Below are 23,017 nucleotides of genomic sequence, written 5' to 3'. Positions count from 1 at the left end.
AGCCCATCTCTAGTGTACACACTTAAGAAGTCTATTTCCCCTTTTTGGCCAGATGCTCAATTTCTGCACACACAAGAGGGGAGCCATCCCACCCTGCAGGTTCCCAGGCTGGTTAAGGGGCTGAAATGAGATGAGGGAGGCAGGCGGGGAGGCTCTCCTGCCGGCTGACCAACCGCATGGCGATGCCCTGCTTTCCACGCCTGTGCCGTGAGCTGGCTCTCTCCTCACGGCCTGGGCAAAATACCCCTCAGAGGGACTGGACTCTCCCTCCCAGTCAATCCAAATATTTAGCTTCGAGCCTGCCTCCGCTGTGCTTTGGCAAGAAGCGTTGGAGGAGGAGGCTGCTGCGAGGGGCGCTCCTTTGAAGCCCTGGGTGTCCTAGTCGTGTGGGGCCTGGGCCAAGCGGGTTGAGCTTTGAGGCCCGCAGCAGGGTTGAGACACTCTGGGGGCTGCTGACTTGGGCTGAGGGGACCCAGGGCCCAGATCCCTGCACGGCCCTGGGCTATGAAGGAGCTCTCTCAACTGAGAGCGGCCTCATGCACCTTCTCAGCCAGCCCTGGGGCCGCCCCTCCCCGGGGCCTCTGCGTGCCCCGGGAATCACTGGACTGCCCTGGAGGGTGCCAGGGGATCTTGGCTCTGTCTCTCTCTCTCTCTCTCTCTCTCTCTCTCTCTCAAGGATTTATTATTGAGCCCTGTAGTGAGTTTCTCGGGGTGCCCACTCACCGTCGCTGCCAGTGAACTGCTTGGGCAGTGCTTCTATACGCTTCTAGCCCCTGAAACTTTAGATTCTGGATTCTGTTTCTACCAGGAAACATTGGACTCCTAATAACTTAAAGCTGATTGCTCCCAGGTCATTGGGGGCCCCCCGTACCACTAGACCATCAGGCGAAGAAGGAGTTGCGGCACCCACAGTTGTAATGAACTCTGGTCGTAAGGAGAAAGGGCTGCTGTTTCACAGAGAAGAAGCAGGGTACGTGTGGCCCCAGGTCATCCACTAGCCTCTTCTGCTGTGCCCAGCCCTGACGAGATGCATAAGCTTAAAGGCATGGTGACCCTGGACTCAGACCCCTAGAGGTGGGTTAATGCATGAGGCAAGCCACCTAGATGGGTGATGCTAGCCAAGAGAGGGGAGGAGAGCGATCCTGGAGCATGGGGGACGCAGGAGATGATGAGTCTCGGTCACTTTGGGGACCAGTGGTGGTGTGAGAGCTGGAGGGAGTCCCGCTAAACCTCTCTAGGATGTTTCCTCGGGAGCTGTGATCAAGCAGAGTCTTGGAGGAGCTGTGCCTGGGGGAACTGACCTTAATGTGAGAAGCCTGGGTACCTGAGCAGGAAGGAGCGTTAAAGTTATAGATGCCGTTCGAGCCTCCAGGATCCTCTTTCCTGGGCCTGTGCGCCCGTTTCTCACGGCTTCTCCCTTCGCTACAGAATTAAGTTCTAAGGATTGGAAGCCACATCATTGAGGGTGTTAGGCACCTCATCCTGCCCTCTCCCCCGACCCCAACCACTCTCCCCGACTCCTCATACCTCAGCCAATGATCCCCTGACACAGAATTACAAAAGCATCACGCTCTGTTGTCAAGGTGGGACGTTGTTAAGGTGGGATTCACACTCCAGAGCTCACGTGGGGTCAGGCTGAAGGTGGGCCCCAGCGGAGATGACAGCCTTGCTTAGCTCCTCTCTTGTCAAATCCTGTTCACCTCATTCTTTTTCTCCTAGGTGCACCCTCATCCCCATTTCTGTTCCTAGGCACCAGCCTTTAAGTCAACCCCATCCTCTCCAGGCCGGGCATCCTGCAAGGCCCTTTATGTGAATTATCTCGCACGATCTCTGGTTAAACCTGTGAGATAACATCCTCATGTACCTTTATTATTAAGCTGAAGAAACCAAGGCTCAGAGTAGTTAAGTAAGTTGGTGAAAGTTGCACAGCTCATACTCAAGTCTGAGTCTACCTCCAATGCCCCTGGCTCTCACCCTTATTCATTCCCGCAGAAGAAATAGAAATAGTATGGCTTAATATCAGAGGAATAGTGGTAAACCCTGTCACTGAGGACATGGCCTGGGTAAGGAGAGTTAAAGAAGAGAAGGTGCTGGAGAGGCCCCAGGGAGGCAAGACTAAGATGTGTGAACCCCCGATATGCCATCAATCAAGAGAACACCTCAGTTAGGTAACCTCCTAGTCCCTGACAGCGCCCACACCACGGCTGAGGGTAAACATCAGAGACGGAGCACGGAAAAGTCCTGCAGCTGGAGGCAAGTAAAACAGAAGGACCCTTGAGTTTCCATCCAACCCAGTACCTTGACGATCATGAGGAGGATTCCAGGGCTCCTTGTAAATTGCTTAATCCCATAAGGACCCGTCTGACAGCCTCGAGTCTGAGTCACTGCAGGACCACTGGTCCAAACCTGGGCCAACATTTACAATGAAAGGCCCTGCGTGCTCTGTCTCCGATGGGGATCCCAGAGGACAGAGAGAGAGGGATCCGGCTTCCCTTCAAGAGCAATGCATGTAAGTGTCGAGTTTTCTTCCATCGGAACATGGAAGGAGTCCTTCCTCATTCAGGGAGGGGTTCAGCAGAGGAAGCACTAATAACGATGGTGCCGGCGACAGTAACAATTCTTACTACGTGCCAGATACTGCTCCAAGCAGTTTGCATGACAAACTCATTTGATTTTATAACTATCGGGTAAGTAGTTACGATTATTATATCCATTTTAACAATGAAGCAATTGGGGCATAGACAGTGATGCGTGGTCTTTTGAGAATGCACAGTAGAGTTTTCCAGAGGCGACGTGATGTGTGAAATTACAGTAGACTGAATGCAGAAGCAGATATGAGAGTCAGGGCTCTTCTGTTAAAACAAACATTAAGTAAATTGATTTCTTTCTCATAACTGCTTTGTAGAAAGTTATAGTTATTTTCATAAAAATATATTATTGATATCAAAATGTAATGATTTTTAATGATTATTAGTTCATTTTAATGAACTAATAAACCTTCAAAAATCATCCTCAGTTTAGGCTCTAATGTGTTAAATATCGATTGACAAAATCCACGTAAACTTTTGAGGTCTATAGTTCTAAGAGTGCAAAGGTGTTCTGAAACCAAAAAGTTTGAGAATCTTTACCTGATTCCATTCTTTAATCCAGAATACCTCCCATGCTTTCATTTTAGCAAAATACAATTTGAGAAATAAAACCTGTGGCATGTTCACTGGTGCTTGGTCAAATGTTTTGTCCTGATTATTAATTAGCTCAGCTGTCACTGGTCCTTCAAGATGGACTGTCTCCCTTCCCCTCTGGAGATGACTCCTCCCTGAATAACTAAGTAAGTAGTGAAGATACTGAGAGAAGCTGGCACTTACACATTAAGAATGTTACCTGCTCTGCTGGACTCAGAGGGTCGGGGGAGATAGTGAGAGGAGTGGAGGCTGGAGAAGGAGTTCAATATTCACGTGGAAGAGGAGGGTCTCTGCTCCAGGTCTGGGTGTGTCCTTGGCTGCTGTGGAAGGGCAGGAGGCAGAGGAAGTTGGACATGCTTTTCCTCAATGGCCTTGCTCCTGTCATCTGTCTCAGAATTGGTTGTGGGGGGAAAATGCTACACCACACCGTCTCCTCCTTTGGAGTGACCAAGATTTAGGTTAACCTCAGCTTAAGAGCATGGTTGAAAGGAAATGGGGAATTGTTTTGGGAAACAAAAACCCTTAAAAACAGAAAAGTGATGACCCCGATTAATAGAAGGGGCATTTTTCTTTTTCTATAGCTGAACATTTTCTCAGATCTTTCTGTTAAGATGAATCCTTTGAATAGATTGATGTTCTTGGGGAAGAACATCTACCTCAATGGTTGCATACTCAAGTATAATTAAATGATTAAATGTGGAGTCATGTGGTTAGTGTTTTTCGAGGATATGTTTACCACTGTATCTGCAAAGGCTAGAGCGATTCCTGGCACATGGAGGTACTCAGAAAAGACTTGTTGAGTGGAAAGCAGGAGAGAAGAAGAAGGAAAGAAGGAAGGGAGAGTGGAAGGAAGGGATGGAAGGAAGGAAGGGTTTCTTTTTTCTGGCTGATCAGTTTTAGAAGTTCCACTTGTGATACTATTCCATAAAACAGAAACTGGAGATAAGAAAAAAAAATCAATTTTTTCCTACTAAACTTATAGAACCCAAAGCATTTCCTAAAGAGAAGAACTGTGCTTATGGAATGGTAACATGTTCCTAAAGAAAAATGATCCCTCGTGCAAAAGCGCGCACCCACTGGCTTACTAAGGGGACGTGATGCTTTCACTACGGCAAATTCAGAAACATGGGACTCTCCGACTCGCCCCTACTCTGGTGGATGCTTCCTTCTGCCACAGTGGCATCGTAACTGAGTCCCGTAGTATTTGGGCTCCTCCTCTCCTAAAACGGTTTACTTCTGCCTGCTCCTTAACAACAGGGGTTGAAAGGAAATGTGTGGATTCAGAAAAAAAAAAAAACAATACACCTCAGAGCCACCTTTAAATGCATTTTCCCAAGGCATAGCAAATATCCTCGGAATTTGTTGTGAAAATCTGACCACATCCTAGTTAGCATGAGGTTAAAATTAACTGTAACATGTGTTTTAGGGATCTCAATTTGCAAAATATTAATAGAGTTCATGGGCAGTTAACTGCAATAAAGGGAGGAAATGAAGTTTATAGTGTGAGGCCCTGGGGATGACAGCCTTCCGTACCCCTGAGCATGTTTGGATCCCAGAACTTGCTGCGAGGTGGAGGCCATAGAGGGAAGATGGCAGGAAAGCTCGAGGTTAACTTCATGGGGCTCCTTCTCTTGCCTCCTAGGAGGGTGCAGTGCCTTGGAGGCAGCCTCACCCAGGCCTGGCTCCTTCCTGCTGATTCTGGAACCTTCTGATTCAGCCCGAACTGCCAAAGCAGAGACCCTGAGCAAGACCCACAGCCGCTGGAACATCAGGAGAGAGCTCTGACCCACACCTTATGATTCCTCTGAAGAGGTAATTGTTCCTGGGTTTGGCTCTCCAGGTGAATTGCTTAGGTAAGAGACAGTCATGGAAGACATTGTGGGTGGAGAGTCAGGAGATACGGATGTTTCTTTCCTCTGTTACTGATTCTCTTGTGGCCTTGAGGAAATCGCTTCTCCCCTCTGGACCTCTGCTTGCTTGTGTCCCCAGGGAAACGGTGGGCCTAAGTGGCCTGTAGGGGCTCTTCCTACTCTTTATAGTTTAACGTGAGTCTGGCCCTTGCCCCTGGACCTTCTAGGAAGCCCTATAAATAATGACGACTAAGGACACGATTCAGATGGTGCAGCCTGGAGAAAGTCAGTGCAAACTAAACTAATCCTGGTAGGGAGAGAGGTGGGCTTTGGTTCAAAGCCCCAATAGGAGTAGAACGAGTGGAGGGGAAAGAGGGGGTTTCAGGGAAAGAGAGGGCTCTGGGTGAAGGCCTGAAGTGTGGAGACACAGCCTCTGATGTGAGGGTCGCTGGGGAGAGAGAGGTAGTTGGAGCAGACTGAAGGAGGAAGCACAAGAAGAGAAATATTGTGGCTTTCCCAGGACTTCGTGTGGGAAGGGAGGAGTCTCTGGGCTGTCTGGGGACCCGCTGCAGTGTAGTGTGTGGAAGCCTTTTAGGACTTAGAATGTCAAAGTCCGTGGCTGGTCTAGGCTCTTTCTGACGAGGGCCCACCGGCCTTGCTGCATCATCACTGAGCTCTGACCCGCTCATTCGGACTGGCCCGTGTCCTCCCGCTAGTCCCTTTCACACTAGTTCCTTCACAGGCCTGGGTTATGCTCACTTGCTGCTTGCAGAGTGGGGGTCATTCTCCTTTTGCGAGAGCCTCCACGGAAAGGACCTGGATTGATGGCTTTCCATGGTGCTGGTACAGAAAATCTTTCACCCTTTGGTTGGCTTCCTCTACAGATAATTAGGGTTCATTCCTCTGACCCTTGAGGGGGCTTAAGAGTACCCAGGACTCAAGCCAGTCCTGCTCATGATAAAGGCTATCAGGAGTCTTTAACCAGCTCTGTCTTCTGGCCAGTGACGCTTAGAATATCATGCACCCTTGTTGGGGTCCCCTGACTATGTCTGATGCCAGGCACTCCCAGTGGATTCTAATCACTTTGGCCACAATGAGGTCTGAAGGTTGGAGCTCCCCAGGTAACCCTGTGATGTCTCTACTCCCCTTCGCCTTGCCCAGAGGGCTGAGATCTACCCTTAAACCTATTTCTTAGTCATGAATTCCCAAGGCCCCCCAGAGAATCACAGCTCTGTGAAGAATTCAGCACATTTATCTGGGGTGTTGATATCCTGGGTCATGTTTACCAGGGCCTGGATTCTTTGCCTGACTGATAGATGCTCTGATGGCAGTCACCTCTGGGTGATGACTAAGGCTGTTAGAGAGCCTCTCACACCCATTTTCTTAGATCCACTCATGTCATGTGCCCCTATCCCCCCCATCAAGTTCATCACACATTCTTCCTGCTTAAACTTGATTCTTGGCCCTTGATTTGCAAACAGTAGAAGCAAGAGTGGCCCCACAGAAATATCAGAAATAACTTTGTTATTCTTAAGACCTCATTTCACTCTCATTAAAGATCTTCTTGAGAAAGAATCCTATGATGCTAGCTCATATCCTTTATGGTTATTATTTGATAACTACTTGATAAAATATTTTAGGCTTATAGTCAGTTGCTGTCAATCTTCAGAACACCAAGAAATGAAAGGAGATATGTAAGGTTGGCTTGTTCCTTTATATGCTGTTTTAATGATGTCAGTAATTGCACAAATGTAGTCTTTTTAACTGTGCACACTCTGTGCCTTGGTTTATCTACATACAGTCCATGGCCAGAGGTAACTGGTCTTCTAAAGAGAATGTACACATGTCTGAAGCATCATCAGAGCTACGGGTCCTGCCCTGGCCTGCCACCCCCCACCCCCTCCGCCCAGCACCTGCAGACTTTGTCTTTCCGAGTCCAAGGCAAGGGAACTGCTCAGACCCGCTATGTATGGAACCTAGGAATTTGTCCTTTCTCACAAGTCCTGGGCCTCAAGGAAACTGGAATAGATCTTGAGTATCTAGGAGTCTACTGGACGGCAGGCCTTTCAACCCCCAGAAGTGTGCCAGTCACACGGTGGAGGCCAGTTGCCGTGCCTCGCCAAGCAAAATAGCGTGGAACTAGTCATTACTGAGTAAATGGAACCCTTTGGAACATACGAACTGGACCCCCGACCACCCCCTTTGAGGGCTTCTACATTACATCATTCTCTCAAGACACATCCAGCTTTTGTTTCTGCAGTGGGCCCATGTGACAGTGTCCCAGAATGCTTTCAATGCCTGAAAAATAGCTGGTTGAGCCTTAAAGTTTTGGACTTCTGTTGAGTTTGTTATGATCAAGGTGAGGTTTTTAGCCTTCCCATTCACTCACAGTCCAATGAGAGAGGCCATCCATGAGGGCTGACGCATCCCACGGGAAATCACCAGCAACCCTAAATAATTCAGGCCTGGTCTTCCTTGTACAAGTGAGAACTGTGGGCAAAATTCTTTCTGATTCTAATCTCTGAGTCATTCACATATCTGTTCTTCTAGCCAGATTCCCATAAGCAGCCCAAATTCCTCTGAAGGGTACCACGTGCACTGAGGTCCTGAAGGCTTTGGGGAAAACCAGCTTTGGAGCTACAGGGGATGTTCACACACTAGGGAGGCTTGGCAGAGGCACTATTCTAAGTAGCATTTTCAAAACAAGGAGGGACTCAGATTCTTCTCGTTTGGGACCAAGAAGAATTGCTAGTTTAACTCAGAGGATCACAATAAAGAGCCTTTTGAATGATGGGTAAGGAGGAAATCACAGTGATTTTGCAGTAGGCAGCTCTGGGTTCTAATTCCTGCTCAACCACCTGCCAACTCGGAGGCCATGAGCCTTTTTCTGTATTTCTCTTGGCCCTGATAGCTTCACCAATTAAATGGGAATAAAAAATGCACCTCAAGGAGTTACTGAGAATTATGGCCATAGTTACAAAATATCTAAATAGAATTTGGTACCCAGTAAGTGTTCAATATATAGAAGCTATTTACTACAGTAAAGGAGCGTGAGGGGCAGGTTACTAGATTTTCTTTATCATTCTTTCTGGATCTGAGAGATTCCGAGGGAGCTGATGGAACCAGGGAGATGGCCTAGTTAGTTCTAGGAAGAGCTACAACAAAACCTACTTTTCTCACAAGCTTCAGCAGAGCTAAGAGGAGTAACTGTCCCAACATTTGAACGAGAGCAAAAGGCTGAATTCAGGTTGCAGTCGTCTTGCAGACAAGCAGGATCCCCTTATCACACATCCCCCACCATATACGTGCACAAAGGTGCCTGGTGCTTTCAAGTTCACAGATGCACGCGGACACACACGCACACATACACATTTACACGCGAAGCCTCTCCCTCTCTAAGCCTGGCTCCTGTCTGTGATCCCTGTGACAGTGTTCTTAGGCTCTTGGGCTGTGCCACGGGAGAAGAAACTGATGTTACAAGCTGGTTGAATTCTAACTCATCAAAATAGTTCGGGTTACCCCCTGCACTCCTTTTAAGGCATTTTAGGTTTTTTTTTTCATAGGGTTGGGAAATCATGTTTCACCAGTAATAAACTGAGTGGAACCCCAAAAGAGCAAAGCTCAATTTCAAACTCAGAACTGAGGAGGTCACAATGGGTCCTATCACTGGAAAATCACCAACTCCCTTTCCTCAGCAGAGCAAGACATGTTCTGGAGGAAAGGGAGAAGGCTGAAAACCAAGCACAGCAGTTTCTAATATTTTTCCTCTTGACTTTTTTTAATTAGTGTTGACTAGCTTAACGAAGCAATTAAGGGGCTTATTTGCTTTCTAAATCACATGTGAAATTTAAGAAACCTTGACATAGAAGAAATATTTGTCCCCAAGATCTGACCCCACAAGGGATATCAGTTTGAATATTCAACAACTGCTGGAAAGTGAGGACAACTGGCCCCGCTCTCCGATTGAGGCCCAAGAGAAACAGACACCGTGGTAGCCAGCCCTGCGCCAAGAAAGCCCCGTAGGTAAATGGGTGCTTCTTGAATGTGTTTCTGACTTCCACTGAAAACAACGATAGTTAGCCTTTAATAATAATGAAATTTAACAAGAACATGAATAATGATGTCTATTGATTCCTTATGTGCCAGCAGCTGCGTTGTGCACTTATGTTATTTCAGTCTGAGTCTGTAAGTTCCCCTCCCCCGCCTCTCTAAACTAGAGCAAGGAAACAGGGATTCAGGGAGGTTAACTGGCCTGCCCAGGTTCCCACACCCCACATGGACTGGATTTAAACTTTTTTCATTCTGAGACATGTGGTCTTTCTATGGTATTTTACTACCTCTCCTTGTGACAGTTCTTACCATGAGAATTGTGGCCCGAGTATGCTGAAGGTTATTAGATAATTCCATTTGTGCATGTATGCTTACATTTATATTTATACCATGGCATATATGAACAGAGTATTATTAAAATTTGTTTTTTAATTTTAATAATCATATAATCAGATTATCTATATTACAGCATAATACACATTATACCATGTATAATACACTAATCATAAAATTATTGGAGCATTTTATATCTTAATAAAAAACCTCCCTACAAATAAAAGCCCAGGACCAGACGGCTTCACTGGGGAATTCTACCAAACATACAAAGGAGAACTCATACCAGTCCTTCTCAAACTCTTCCAGAAGATTGAAAAGGAGGGAATGCTCCCAAACTCATTCTATGAAGCCACCGTCACCCTGATACCAAAACCAGGCAAAGACACTACCACAAAAGAGAATTATAGGCCAATATCACTGATGAACACAGATGCCAAAATCCTCACCAAAATATTAGCAAATAGAATCCAACAGCACATAAAAAAGATTATACATCATGACCAAGTGGGGCTCATCCCAGGGACACAAGGGTGGTTCAACATATGCAAATCAATCAGTGTAATACATCACAGCAACAAGAGAAAGGACAAAAACCACGTGATTATCTCAATCGATGTAGAAAAAGCATTTGATAAAATTCAACACCCATTTATGATAAAAACTCTCACCAAAGTGGGTATAGAGGGAACATATCTCAACATAATAAAAGCTATATATGACAAACCTACAGCCAGCAAAGTACTCAACAGTGAAAAACTCAAAAGCTTCCCACTAAAATCTGGAACAAGACAAGGATGCCCACTATCACCACTCCTTTTCAACATAGTCTTGGAAGTCCTAGACAAGCAGTCAGGCAAGAGAGAGAAATAAAAGGGATCTAAATTGGAAAAGAAGAGGTAAAAGTGTCACTATATGCCGACGACATGTTACTATATATAGAAAGCCCTAAAAGGTCCACACAATAACTACTAGAGCTGATGGAAGAATTCAGCAAGGTAGCAGGTTACAAGATTAACGTTCAAAAATCAGTTGCATTTCTTTACACTAACGATGAATCAACAGAAAAAGAAAATAAAGAAACAATCCCATTTAAAATAGCACCCAAAGTAATAAAATACCTAGGAATAAATCTAACCAAGGAGGCAAAAGAATTATACACAGAAAACTATCAACCATTGATGAAGGAAATTAAAGAAGACTTTAAAAAATGGAAAGATATCCCATGCTCTTGGATTGGAAGAATCAATATTGTTAAAATGGTCACACTGCCCAAGGCAATCTACAGATTTAATGCAATCCCTATCAAATTACCCAGGACACATTTCACAGAACTAGAACAAATCATAATAAAATTTATATGGAACCATCAAAGACCTAGAATTGCCAAAGCATTACTGAAGAAAAAGAAAGAGGCTGGAGGAATAACTCTCCCAGACTTCAGACAATACTATAGAGCTACAGTCATCAAGACAGCATTGTATTGGTACAGAAACAGACATATAGACCAATGGAACAGAATAGAGAGCCCAGAAATGAACCCATGACAAACTTTTGGTCAACTCATCTTTGACAAAGGAGGCAAGAATATACAATGGAATAAAGACAGTCTCTTCAGCAAATGGTGTTGGGAAAACTGGACAGCAGCATGTAAAGCAATGAAGCTAGAACACTCCCTTACACCATACACATACACAAACATAAACTCAAAATGGATCAAAGACTTAAATATAAGACAAGATACAATAAACTTCCTAGAAGAAAATATAGGCAAAACATTATCTGACATACATCTCAAAAATATTCTCCTAGAACAGTCTACTCAAGCAATAGAAATTAAAGCAAGAATAAACAAATGGGACCTAATGAAACTTACAAGCTTCTGCACAGTAACGGAAACCATAAGTAAAAGAAAAAGACAACCTATGGAATGGGAGAAAATTTTTGCAAATGAAACCGACAAAGGCTTGATCTCCAGAATATATAAGCAGCTCATACGACTTAATAAGAAACAACCAAACAACCCAATCCAAAAATGGGCAAAAGACCTAAACAAACAATTCTCCAAGGAAGACATACAAATGATCAATAGGCACATGAAAAAAATGCTCAATATCACTAATTATCAGAGAAATGCAAATCAAAACTACAATGAGGTATCACCTCATACCAGTCAGAATGGCCATCAGTTCAAAAATCCACAAATGACAAATGCTGGAGAGGCTGTGGAGAAAGGGGAACCCTCCTACACTGCTGGTGGGAATGCAGTTTGGTGCAGCCACTGTGGAAAACAGTATGGAGATTCCTCAAAAGACTAGGAATAGACTTACCATATGACCCAGGAATTCTGCTCCTGGGCATATAACCAGAAGGAACCCTACTTCAGAATGACACCTGCACCCCAATGTTCATAGCAGCACTATTTACAATAGCCAAGACATGGAGACAGCCTAAATGTCCATCAGCGGATAACTGGATAAAGAAGAGGTGGTATATTTATACAATGGAATACTATTCAGCCATAAAAACAGACAACATAACGCCATTTGCAGCAACATGGATGCTCCTGGAGAATGTCATCCTAAGTGAAGTAAGACAGAAAGAGAAATGAAAATACCATATGAGATCGCTCATATGTGGAATCTAAAAAAAACAAAAACAAACAAACAAACAAAACAAACAAAACATAAATACAAAACAGAAACAGACTCATAGACAATAGAATACAAACTTGTGGTTGCCAAGGGGGCAGGGGGTGGGAAGGGATAGACTGGGATTTCAAAATGTAGAATAGCTAAATAAGATTATACTGTATAGCACAGGGAAATAGACACCAGATCTTATGGTAGCTCACAGAGAAGAAAAATGACAATGAATATATATATGTTCATGTAAAATTGAAAAATTGTGCTCTACACTGGAATTTGACACAACATTGTAAAATTACTGTAAATCAATAAATAATGTTAAAAAAGTTACTTATTTAATGAAATGATAAAATCACATACAACTACATACAATATCTATAAACATAAATAATATGTATTAATATAACATATAAAACATGACATGATTAGGGCATATATATGAGACAGACTCATACTATATAATAAAAATCATAATATAATAATATATAATAATATGTAAAATAATACAGTGCATAATATATGTGATATATAGTGGTTATATAAAATACATACTATATAATGTGTGACAATTATATCTCAAATAAGCATATATATTTATAAAATCATCATACAATTTGATAGAGGGTTAATAATTATTTTAATAAGTAGATACTTAAAGGGTAGTATATGATATCATTATCTAATATAATGATGAATGAATTAGATTATTAAATAATAAGATTAATACATGATTAATAAATTGGAAGAGCCATAGTCTATTTATAGTGCCTCCAGCTATGGCAAATTAATATTTATGGCCGGCCATATTCTAGAACCAGTGCTAGGCATTTACATCACCTCTGCTAAACCTTACAACAAACCGGCAAGGTACATTCTATTAGTGAAAAATAAATTGAGGCTTAGATGAGTTGAATGTTTTGTTTTGTTTTATCTTCAGAGACACAGAACTAGTAAGAGTCCAATGTAACCCTGATTTTTGTCTGATTGCAAATGACGTGGTCTCTGTACTCTCCCACTTTATATGAGTAGGTGGAGAAGACAAAGTAATAAAACAAAGAAAGGAGAAAAACATTGTATCTCAATGTTTGCCCAGTCCTTGTAGTCGAGGACTGTACGGCATAAACAAGGTTCACTGATACAATAGGAAGGCAAAAGAAGCGGACCCTGGCACCAATCCAGCCATTCCCTTAGCAACCGGCTTATTCACACGCTGCCTGCCAGGGTACTGGGGAGGAGGGAAGGATGTGGGGTGGCGTCTCACGGCCGGTGTCCTGTTGCTGGCACGTGCAGGCTGGTTGCCAGGCCCCTCCCTCCCAGTGTGACACCTTTGTGAACAGACTCTGCACACTCAATGGCACACCCTTGGACTCCCTCTACTTTTCCTGCTTCTGGGATTGCAGCCTACATACTTGGCATTGGAAAGACTGGCAGCTTCAAGACAGATTGGGAGGATGTCCCAGATGGCACTGAATCAACAGTGCCAACAGGAGGGAAAAACACATGTGAGCCCAGGGAGATTTCTTAACTATTTACCAAATAGGGGGAATTGTTTATTTTCTCCGTATCTCCCAAGGAGTCCATTTATGAGCTCCATTTACGACTTCAAACAGGCACGTTGGGAGAAATATGGCAGAGAAGATAAGAAGATGACTAATTAATGGTCTTGCAACAGGTTTCAACACCCAGATCTACAACTACTTATATTTTTTTCATAACCACGAACATTTATTTTCAAATACAAACATGCTTTTAAGTATTTTTGTTAATACAGCTAATAGTTTTACCTTGTTCTTGGCATGATTTCCTCTTCTTGATAGGGTTATAAATAGGGTATTCCACCTGGCAAAGATCTTGCCCGTGACATTGAAGCGATGGTTCTATACTTACTTACTTACTATAGCAAAACAGCACATAGTTGGCATATTTTCCTCCAAACTCTCCTAGCATTTACACTGCCATCTGCATACTTTTCAGCTGACTTCACTCTGAAAATTGCCTGTTCCTCTGATACATACCAGAGACTTGGCTACTTGGACATTTGGGAAAAAAAAAAAAAACAAAAAAACAGAACATGAGCGAGCATTCTTCCCATTTCTGCTCCCAGGCATTTAATACTTTCAATAGTACCATCATTTGTAAGAATGATTTAAGGTGGCTTCCTTTAAGGTCAATTTTAAGATCTTAGGATTCTGTGACTGGAGGAACAATTCTAGCATTAACTAACACAATGCTGTTAATAACTGCACTGTTTTCCTTAGTTTATGTAGTCAATTGCCTGAATTCAAGTAAAGGCATGGAAAAAGACATGATTACATATCATGGGTTTTTTTTTTTTTTAATTTGGTAAGAAAACTAAAACAATAGAATTGTAATTGAGGATTCAGAGCTAAAACCTTTGCAAAAGCTCTGCTGCCAATATTTCAAAGAAACATACAATTTGGATGAAATTAAGATGCTAGAAAACAGTATCTCTGGAGGTTTCAAGATTTTCATTGTCACGAGCAAAGAACACATTTAAGTACAAATCTCGAGTTCCATCTCCAAGATACTCCAGTAGCTGTTAAGCTGATCTTCACTTTCCCTTCAGGTCTAAAAACATAAGGAAAAGATTTTGGCAATTTTGGCAAGAGGTTATTTATGAGTTTATGCCTCCAAAGTGAGACTTTTGGGGAGTCAGAACGCCAATAGCCCTTGTCTGGAGACCTGGAAAAACCCACTCCATCTGCATCAGGCGTGGTTAGCCAAGGTGCCATCTGAATGAGTATTAAGAAAAAACTAACCGGCGTGCCCATCCTTCTTTCTGAAAGCCTGTGTCTTTTTCTCAGATTCTTGGGTAGTAGAAGAGAGGCCAGGTCATGGAATAAACATTGGCTCATAACCCAGTTTGCACGGAGGGCTATTCAGTGCCCAGTCATCCCCAAGAGAACCACACATGAGAATTCACCAGCACGGAAATATTTAAGACATATTTGAGAAGGCACCCAAATGGTGAATCCATCTGCAGGTAAAAAAAAAAAAAAAAAAAAGTTGGCGGTTGAGCTTGTGGTGCCGGGTGTAAGGTGTTCACTGTCATTGCTGCTGCTGTTTTATTCTTTTCTTCTGTGCAAAGTATTGTAGGAAAACCATTTGCCAACTTGGGCACCAGTGTCTAGTTGTGATTTTGATAGCATGATCTTAAATCTTTGGGGGATCAATTTCTTACAGTCTAGAGGACCCCAATTTTCTGTTTTTGTTTTAATAACCCTTTCAGCCTTAGAAGGAGGAGTGGGCACTGGCTAGTTTTACAGAATATCATATTCATAATCTAAGAAACTGATAAAGCTGAAACAAGAATGTCATTTCTTACGGGTTTAAAAGAATACAGATTATGTGTCTGACAAACCATGTTGGAGTTTTTGAATTCTAAGTGCTTCAGAGATAGAGAAAGATTTGGGTGAAATAAACAAACATACACACACACGCACACGCACACACACACGCACACGCACACACACACGCACAAGCCAATGCATTTTTAATGGTTTACCTGTTATATATGTTGGGTTTAAATGACTGAATATCAATGACCTCCACTCCTATCACTTCCATCCAGTTTAGACGATGGATATTTTAATTTAACTATGACATATAAACACATAACTGGTTGAATTTGACAAAAAAAAGTCACATGCAGAACGTTTTGTGGAAGACGCGGTGCTGACTACTAGCTACTGATTAAGAGATGAAAGAATGGACGTCATTTTGACATTGGAGGAGTGCATAAATCTGGTGAAGAACAAACCTTTATGACATGAATGAGTGCAAGCAGTTGCATTTTGAATCCTGTGGTTCACAGATGCCACGATTATAACCTGGCATCTCCTATGATCCCAACTTTCAATTCTTCCACCTCTTATTTTTCTTACCTCAGCCTCCCCACATTCTCTCAGTCCATCTCTCTCCTCCAGTCAGCAAGCACTTGTTTCCCCTGGATAAACCTAAAATTCTGTGACAGCCTCAGTCTACCATCCAAGGCGCCTGGAATTGCTCTGTCTAAAATGGTAGGCTCTAGTCACATGTGGCTTTTACATTAAAATTAAAATTAAATCAAACCAAATGTCCAGTGTCTTGGTCACAGCAACCACTTTTCAAGTCCTCAATAGACACATGTGGTCCATGGCTACTGTGTCAGACAATGCTGATTATAAAACATTTCCATCATCTCAGAAAGTTTTATCGGCCAGAACTGCCCTAGAACCTGGTTAAAAGCCTGTTTCCCAGCCTCTCTGCCCTGTGGTCCTCCTCAGGCAAGCAATCCTCCAATAACTTGAATATGCATTGCTTTCTGCAAATGCCCTGAGCTTTGCCAGTTTTGTCTTTGCTATTCCAAAGCTTGGGGTGCTCTTTTGGACTCTTGCTGTATTTCAAGACCTGGAAGAAAAGCATGTTTGTCCTAAAAAACCCTTTCTGATCTTCCCAGTTAGAGTTCTGCCTCCTCTGAAACCCCAGATCCTATATGATAGCTCACTCGTGGCTCTACTTCATTGTGCTTCAGACTATGATCGCCACGGATGTTTTGAGCATCCCTACCAGGTTATCCATTTTTTAACAGCAGAAGAGGTGTGTGGGTCTTTGTTTTATATTTGATGCCCTCTGGTTTTTGTCGTGTATGTGTTTTATTTTTACTTAAAATGTGAAGACATTAATGAGAAAAGATAAATGTGGTGACAAAGTCTGAAGGAAGAAGGGAAGAAACATGGCTGTGTTACCCGTATGGAAAAATGTTACTAGTATGAAAGAAGAAGAATGGGGCTGCTGCCCTATATATACTAGAAAAAAAAGTCCTATAATTAAAATCTGATTCTGCCACTTAGCCTGATGGGTCTGAGTGGAATAATTATCCTCATTAAATCTCAGGGTTTTTTTTTTTTTTTCTTTTTCCATCTAGAGAATAGGAATAGTAATGTTTAGCACACAGGTTATTGAGTATCACTTGAGACTTAATAGATGTAAAAGTGCCTTTTAAAGAAAAAGAGGGAGAAGTCTTATACAGATGTGAGGTGTTATGCTTACAGCAAGCTTCCAGAAAAGGAGGGTGTGGAATAGGGAGGAACACATGTTGCCCTGGCCCCTTCACAAACCTGCTTTACTCTGACAAAGCCCAGTCGACTGATAAGGTTCCAGTAGACTCTTTGTGAGTTATCCACAGGGTTCTCTTTCTATCTTGCAGAAATATTTCTATGTCTATCAGTATCTATAATTTTTTTCTATTCCACTCTCCTTGGGGTGCAGTTATGACTTTTTTGTTTACTTTTCAGGCATTCTTTCTCCCTTTGAAGAAATCCACAAAAGAAAGAGCAAAATGCTGACAAGTTTTCAAAGCTGTGATTTACAGGAATGATTTCCGAAAAGCAAGCGGACATGCGAGTTCATCATCAAATAATATTTCTAAAGCACCCTCTAGTGCCTGGCCCCAAGCCAGATGATTCAATGCCTGGAGAGGCTGCAAACTGTTTTTAAAGGAAAATGGACTCTCATGTTGGCTCCTGAGAAAAAAGTCTGCACCATTTAGGATTCCTTAGGACTCTCTCTCTAAATAAGTATTAAGAATGGATTGCTTTAGAAAAAAGAATCAGTGCAATTAGAAACCATAAAACTATTAAATATAACTCAAATCCCAGTTTGAAATAGATATTAAGACTTAAAAGAACAAGTCAAAAATTACACCTGGAATCTGAAGAATTTGAAATTTAAGCGAATCACAGGGCAGGAAAATCTGCTCTGTAAGTGAAAAAGTTCTGAGCGTGAGAAAAGGTAAAAATTGCATGAATACATAGGTGTCATGTAGTAGGAATGCTAGACCCACCTGTCATCTGATTATGCTGTGACGGTACCAGCGGACAGTGTTCACCCAGCAGATTCTCCAGTGGTGTAGTGGAACGACTACTGCAGTATGTAGAACCAGAAGACTCATGGTCTAGGGTCAACTCTACTACATACTTAGCTATGTGATTTGGAACCTGTCACTTAAAATTAATGACCCTAATTTCTTCACTTGTAAAATAATGATAATTCTGCCAACTTTGTGGAATGGTTTAGACTTTAGAGATTAAATAAGATACAATGGACCAGTTCCTTGAACACAGTACTTGCCCACAAACTGTCAAAGCTTTTTCTACTTGTCTGATCGACTTGGCATTCAGCAGTTTTATGATATGTGTTCAGTATGACTCTTGCACATGTCTCCTCAAAGGAAGTTTCACTCTCCTCCCTCGTCATTCCCATGTCTCTGAAAACAGGATCACATTTTATATTCTCATATTGAAGTAGCAGAGTCAGTTCCTGCATAGGCTAGTTGACTTTAAAGATAAATGCCTAATTATTGATTGAATGATTGATTGATCAATTCATTCATTCATTTCACTCTCAACTTGTAAATATAGACTGGCCCCTTCACTAACTGGGGCCTTATTAACAAGATGGATTAGACGCTTACATCATATGCAAAAGATCTTTGTAGGCACGGGAATAAAGAATACTGAGTCATTTTAAGAAGTCACTTTGAAAATGACTTTTGAACATAGAAGAACTGGGCTTGTTCAAGCAAATTATATTTCAAAGTTTTATTTGTAAGGTTATTTATTACTGTGTGGAATCTCACTCCTGTGGCTAGGGTCAAGGAAAATGGGGACACAGGTGTCTGCCTATTTGCACAGGCATTAAAGAGTGTTGTAAAATGAGCTTCAGCCTTTTAAGTTACTGTCTTTTCCTTTATAATAATAATCTCTTCAATTTTACAAGGTCTATATTATTTTTAGGTAAGAAAACACTGTAGAGTTCATGTTTTATTGTTCCTTGCAGTTATATAAATTATGTTTGGCCAAAACAAATGTAATTCCTACTGTGTGAACTGGGAACCCGAAATGTTGATTTTCCTCAAGTTATAAACAATGTGAAGATATGTTATACTGGGTCACAATTTTCCAGAGCAGAGCAAAATATATAACTCAGTTTTAATAACAAAACTGCATATATCATTAAAGTTTCCTACTCCACACAGAATGTATTATATTACTCTGCCCAGCAAGAGACATCCTTTGTGTAGACCACAATTTCTAAAATACCATTTGATTGAATGGAAAACATTTTAGCCATTTGTTAGTTTAAAAAAAATGTAATGGTTAAATGCTCATGGAAATTCTGCTTTGTCTTTGCTGGGTAAATATTACATTTCTTCTCACTAAATTTGAATGCCATGGATTTTGTAAACAACAAGGTCTAGGGGACAACTATTATGAGCCTTTCCCCACTATTAGATGAATCTTCACATTTTTAGCATCTTAGAAGCAGATGTCTGCTTCTTGGTCACACCAATGAACCTTATTTATACATGTATTACATCAACTTGAAGCTGCATTGTAATTATTTACTTATAAGCTTGCCTGTCCAAATTGACTTGTAACTCAACAGGCCAGGGTCCTGACTGCATTATTCTCTATTCTTGGCTCCTGGTCCAATGCCTTCTACAGAGTTGGGGCACTAAAAATGTTAAATGAAGTAGAAATGCTGGAAAAACTACCACCAAATCATCAATTTACCCACCCACCTCTTCTTCTCAGAAAAATTCCAAAATTGGGGAGATTTATAAGTGCAACTACTTTTACAACACTGAAGAAAATGAGGAAAGATTATTTCCTTCATTTAAAAAGAGCCACAGATGGGATTAGCTAGTATAGCCTTCTTATTTCACAAATGGGGATTTGGGGGCCTGGAAAAAGAAAGCTTTTTTTGCTCTTGTTAATGTCACAAAACCAGAGGCCAAACAGCCTAATTGTGTTCATAGTGTTTTGTTTGCTTGATACAAAAATAATACATGTTAATTCTAAACATTTTGCAAGTTCAAAAATATATAAAAGAGCCAACAATTCTATGAAAAGATATTCCACATCAGAACTTGTAAGAGAAATGCAAGTCAAAACCACAATGAACTACCACCTCACATCCATCAGGATGGCTAATAAAAAAAGAAATGAAAATAACAAGTGTTGGCAAAGATGTGGGCAAATTGGAACCTATGTGCGTTGTTGGTGGGATGAAAATACTATGGCAAACAGTATGCTGGTTCCTTAAAAAATTAAAAATAGAACTACCGTATGATCCATCAATCCCACTTCTGGGTATATATTCAGAAGAATTGAAAGCAGAGTCTTGAAGAGATATTTGAACAGCCATGTTCATGGAAGCATTATTCACGGTGTCAGTAAGTGGAAGCAGCCCAGAAGTCCATCGAAAGAAGGACAAATAAAACATCGTATATACACACAATGGAACCATATGCAACCTTAAAGGAAAGAAATTCTGTCACATGTTACAACACGGATCAACCTTGAGGACACTATGTAAGTTAAATGTAGTCACAAAGAGACAAATACTGTATGATTCCACTTATATGAGGTATCTAAAATAGTCAAATTCATCAAACAAAGTGGAATACTGGCTTCCAGAGGCTGGGGGGAGAGGGAAATGAGGAGATGTTGTTAAATGGGTAGAGTTTCGGTTTTGCAAAATGAGCTGGTTCTGGTGATCTGTTGCACAACAATGTGAATGTACTTAACACTACTGAACTGTACACTTAAATATGCTTAAGATGGTAAATTTGACGTTATATGTCTTTTGTCACAATTAAAAATTAAAAATACCTAAACGAACAGAATTTCTAAATACACACGGCAGCATAAGAGATGTTAAGGTTAACACATTTAGTTGTCTTATCCTGTAGTATTTATATATTTGAAATAGCATTGTCTAAACGATATGGCACCTTTTCATTTTTGTTATAACGAAAGTATTTTGTTATAATGGAAGTATTTCTAAAACTCTCTAAATACTATTTGAAAGGCTGAATAATATCCCTTTATATGAATAAACCACAATTTACTTAATAATAGCCCCCATTCATATTCTTCTCATGTCTATAAATAATGCTTTATTTTCTATTTTTGTACATTCTTTGTTGTCTACATGTCTGATTCTTCCCTTTGAATAGAGTCTCAGAACTAAAATTAGTAGAATGGACATTTAAAAATATTTGCTACATGTTGTTTAGTGTTGCTCCAATATCTTCATAGAAACAGAACATGCATGCCTCTAGTTTATCATTCCCTCATCTGCACAGAGTCTTCTCATTTTTGCCTCTTACTCATTATTATGATTGTTATTATTATTATTTTGACATGAAAGGAAGGATCTAGGATTATTTGTTAACCTACATTTCCTTGCTTGTTAGTAAAACTGACACAATTAAAAATACTTTTCAGTCATTTGTATTTTTTTCTGTGAATTATATTTTTACATTCTAAGATAATATAAATTGAATGAGATCATTATTTATAAAGAAATTTAATTATTTGTCTGTCACATTTGATTGCAAATATTTTTCCTGGTTGTACATTTATTTTAAATTCTGTGTTCTAAGTACACAATTATTAATATGTAGGGGAACCTATTTAACTCACTTTCTTGCAAATTTTTATAGTTTGATCATATTGACAAAGCAAACTCTAGTTATAACTCTTTAAGTGCCTGTGACTGCCAGGTCTTGCCTTTACTGTTCCCATTAATTTAATCCATACAACAACCTTATGAGGCAGGTGCTATTATTATGACCATTTTACAGAGAATCTAATTGAGGCATAGGAAAGTTACATGATTTGCCCATGGTCACTCAGCAGTAAGTTGATGGAACCATGTTTTGACCTCAGACCACATATCTTCAGAACCCTGGGGCTCTCTGTTGCCTCTAAAGATCACTAAGCTGCCTCAAAATCTTTATAGAATGAATCTGTCCCCTTTAAAAAAAATTAAAGTTGACTTTCTGTTTCTAATATATTTTTCATATTTGTTATAAATATTTTTGGTTTTGTAATTTTTTTTGCTGGTTTAAAATGGCTTTTAAGTTTTTTCTCATATTTTCTTATTGATTATTTTTAGTGTCTAAACACTTTATTGAATTCTTACAATATTAAGAGATGTCCTTTATTTTTCTTGGGTTTTCTAGACTTCAAATTATGTCTCATGAAAATAATAATTATTTCTACTTCTGTTCCATATCTTACAGTACTATCCACAAGTTCTTTAATCATTAGATTAATAAGAGAGCAGAACATGTATGTGTGTTTTGCTCCTAAAGATAACAGAAAATACCTGGGTTTTCACTAGTTAGGGGTAGTGATGGCTGTCAGGTTAGGAAAATATTATTTATTCTGTTTTACGTATTTATTATGTCTAAGATTTTCTGAAATTCAAAAAATGTTAATTTCATTCAAAATCATTTGGGGTTTGTTGAGATGATAATATATGATTCCCCCCCATTTATCTTAAATTAAAAAAAAGCAATCATAAGTACATTTCCTGGACATTATCATATTCTAATCACCACTTAAAACAATTCACATTCAATTTCATGCTTTATCTTCACAAAAAGCCTACAAGATAGGCATTGGAATTTTTTTTTCCACTCACAGACAAGGAAACAGAAGTATAGAGTGGTCAGTCATTTGCACAAGGTCATTTAACTAGTTAGTGGCAGATCTGAGATTTAAGTACAATATGATCTGCCTCGAAAGCCAATGTTCTTAATCACTCAGAGACACATGAAGACATCAATAAAGGTTTGAGAAGCCCTTCAGAATTAAAATCCATTATAGGGAGACACAGAGAGAAGGCTACTGTATAATACATACAAGAACTGGATGACTCTGAAAGGAAAAATGTCAGTCCATTCAGTGAAAGTGCTCAGTTTTTTGAAATCACCTTTGAAATACCCTTTTATATGTCAAAGATGAGCTCCCTGCTCACCCACCACTTTCACACCCCTTCAGAAGGGGCAATAAACAAGACAGGAAAAGAAATGGATCAATTGTTCTGCCTGCTGATCAGAATTGGGCAACTCTCCTCTTGAGATTTTAAAAGTCAG

At 40.8% G+C, this 23,017-nt stretch overlaps 2 long non-coding RNA genes across 16 annotated transcripts in view; one reads left to right on the top strand and one right to left on the bottom strand.

Annotated features, from left to right (window-relative positions):
* LOC106730486 overlaps positions 1-21,493 on the top strand; it is a 283,593-nt gene extending 262,100 nt beyond the window's left edge. For 4 of the 15 annotated variants that reach the window (XR_004326145.1, XR_004326157.1, XR_004326143.1 and 1 more), the window contains 3 exons: positions 851-4,994; positions 14,889-15,067; positions 17,361-21,492. This is a non-coding gene — a long non-coding RNA (uncharacterized LOC106730486). Of the gene's footprint in view, positions 1-850; positions 5,036-14,888; positions 15,068-17,360 lie in introns of all 15 variants that reach the window. The other 11 variants (XR_004326153.1, XR_004326151.1, XR_004326149.1 and 8 more) reach the window with 11 other exon arrangements.
* LOC106730484 overlaps positions 1-23,017 on the bottom strand; it is a 432,222-nt gene that overhangs the window by 90,428 nt on the left and 318,777 nt on the right. The gene's annotated exons all lie outside the window — the stretch shown is intronic.

The sequence above is a fragment of the Camelus ferus genome, chromosome 15 (assembly GCF_009834535.1).
Source record: "Camelus ferus isolate YT-003-E chromosome 15, BCGSAC_Cfer_1.0, whole genome shotgun sequence".
In the NCBI taxonomy this organism is placed as follows: Eukaryota; Metazoa; Chordata; class Mammalia; order Artiodactyla; family Camelidae; genus Camelus; species Camelus ferus.
Note: the sequence above shows the minus strand (reverse complement) of the source record. Positions and strands in the feature narration are given on the sequence as shown.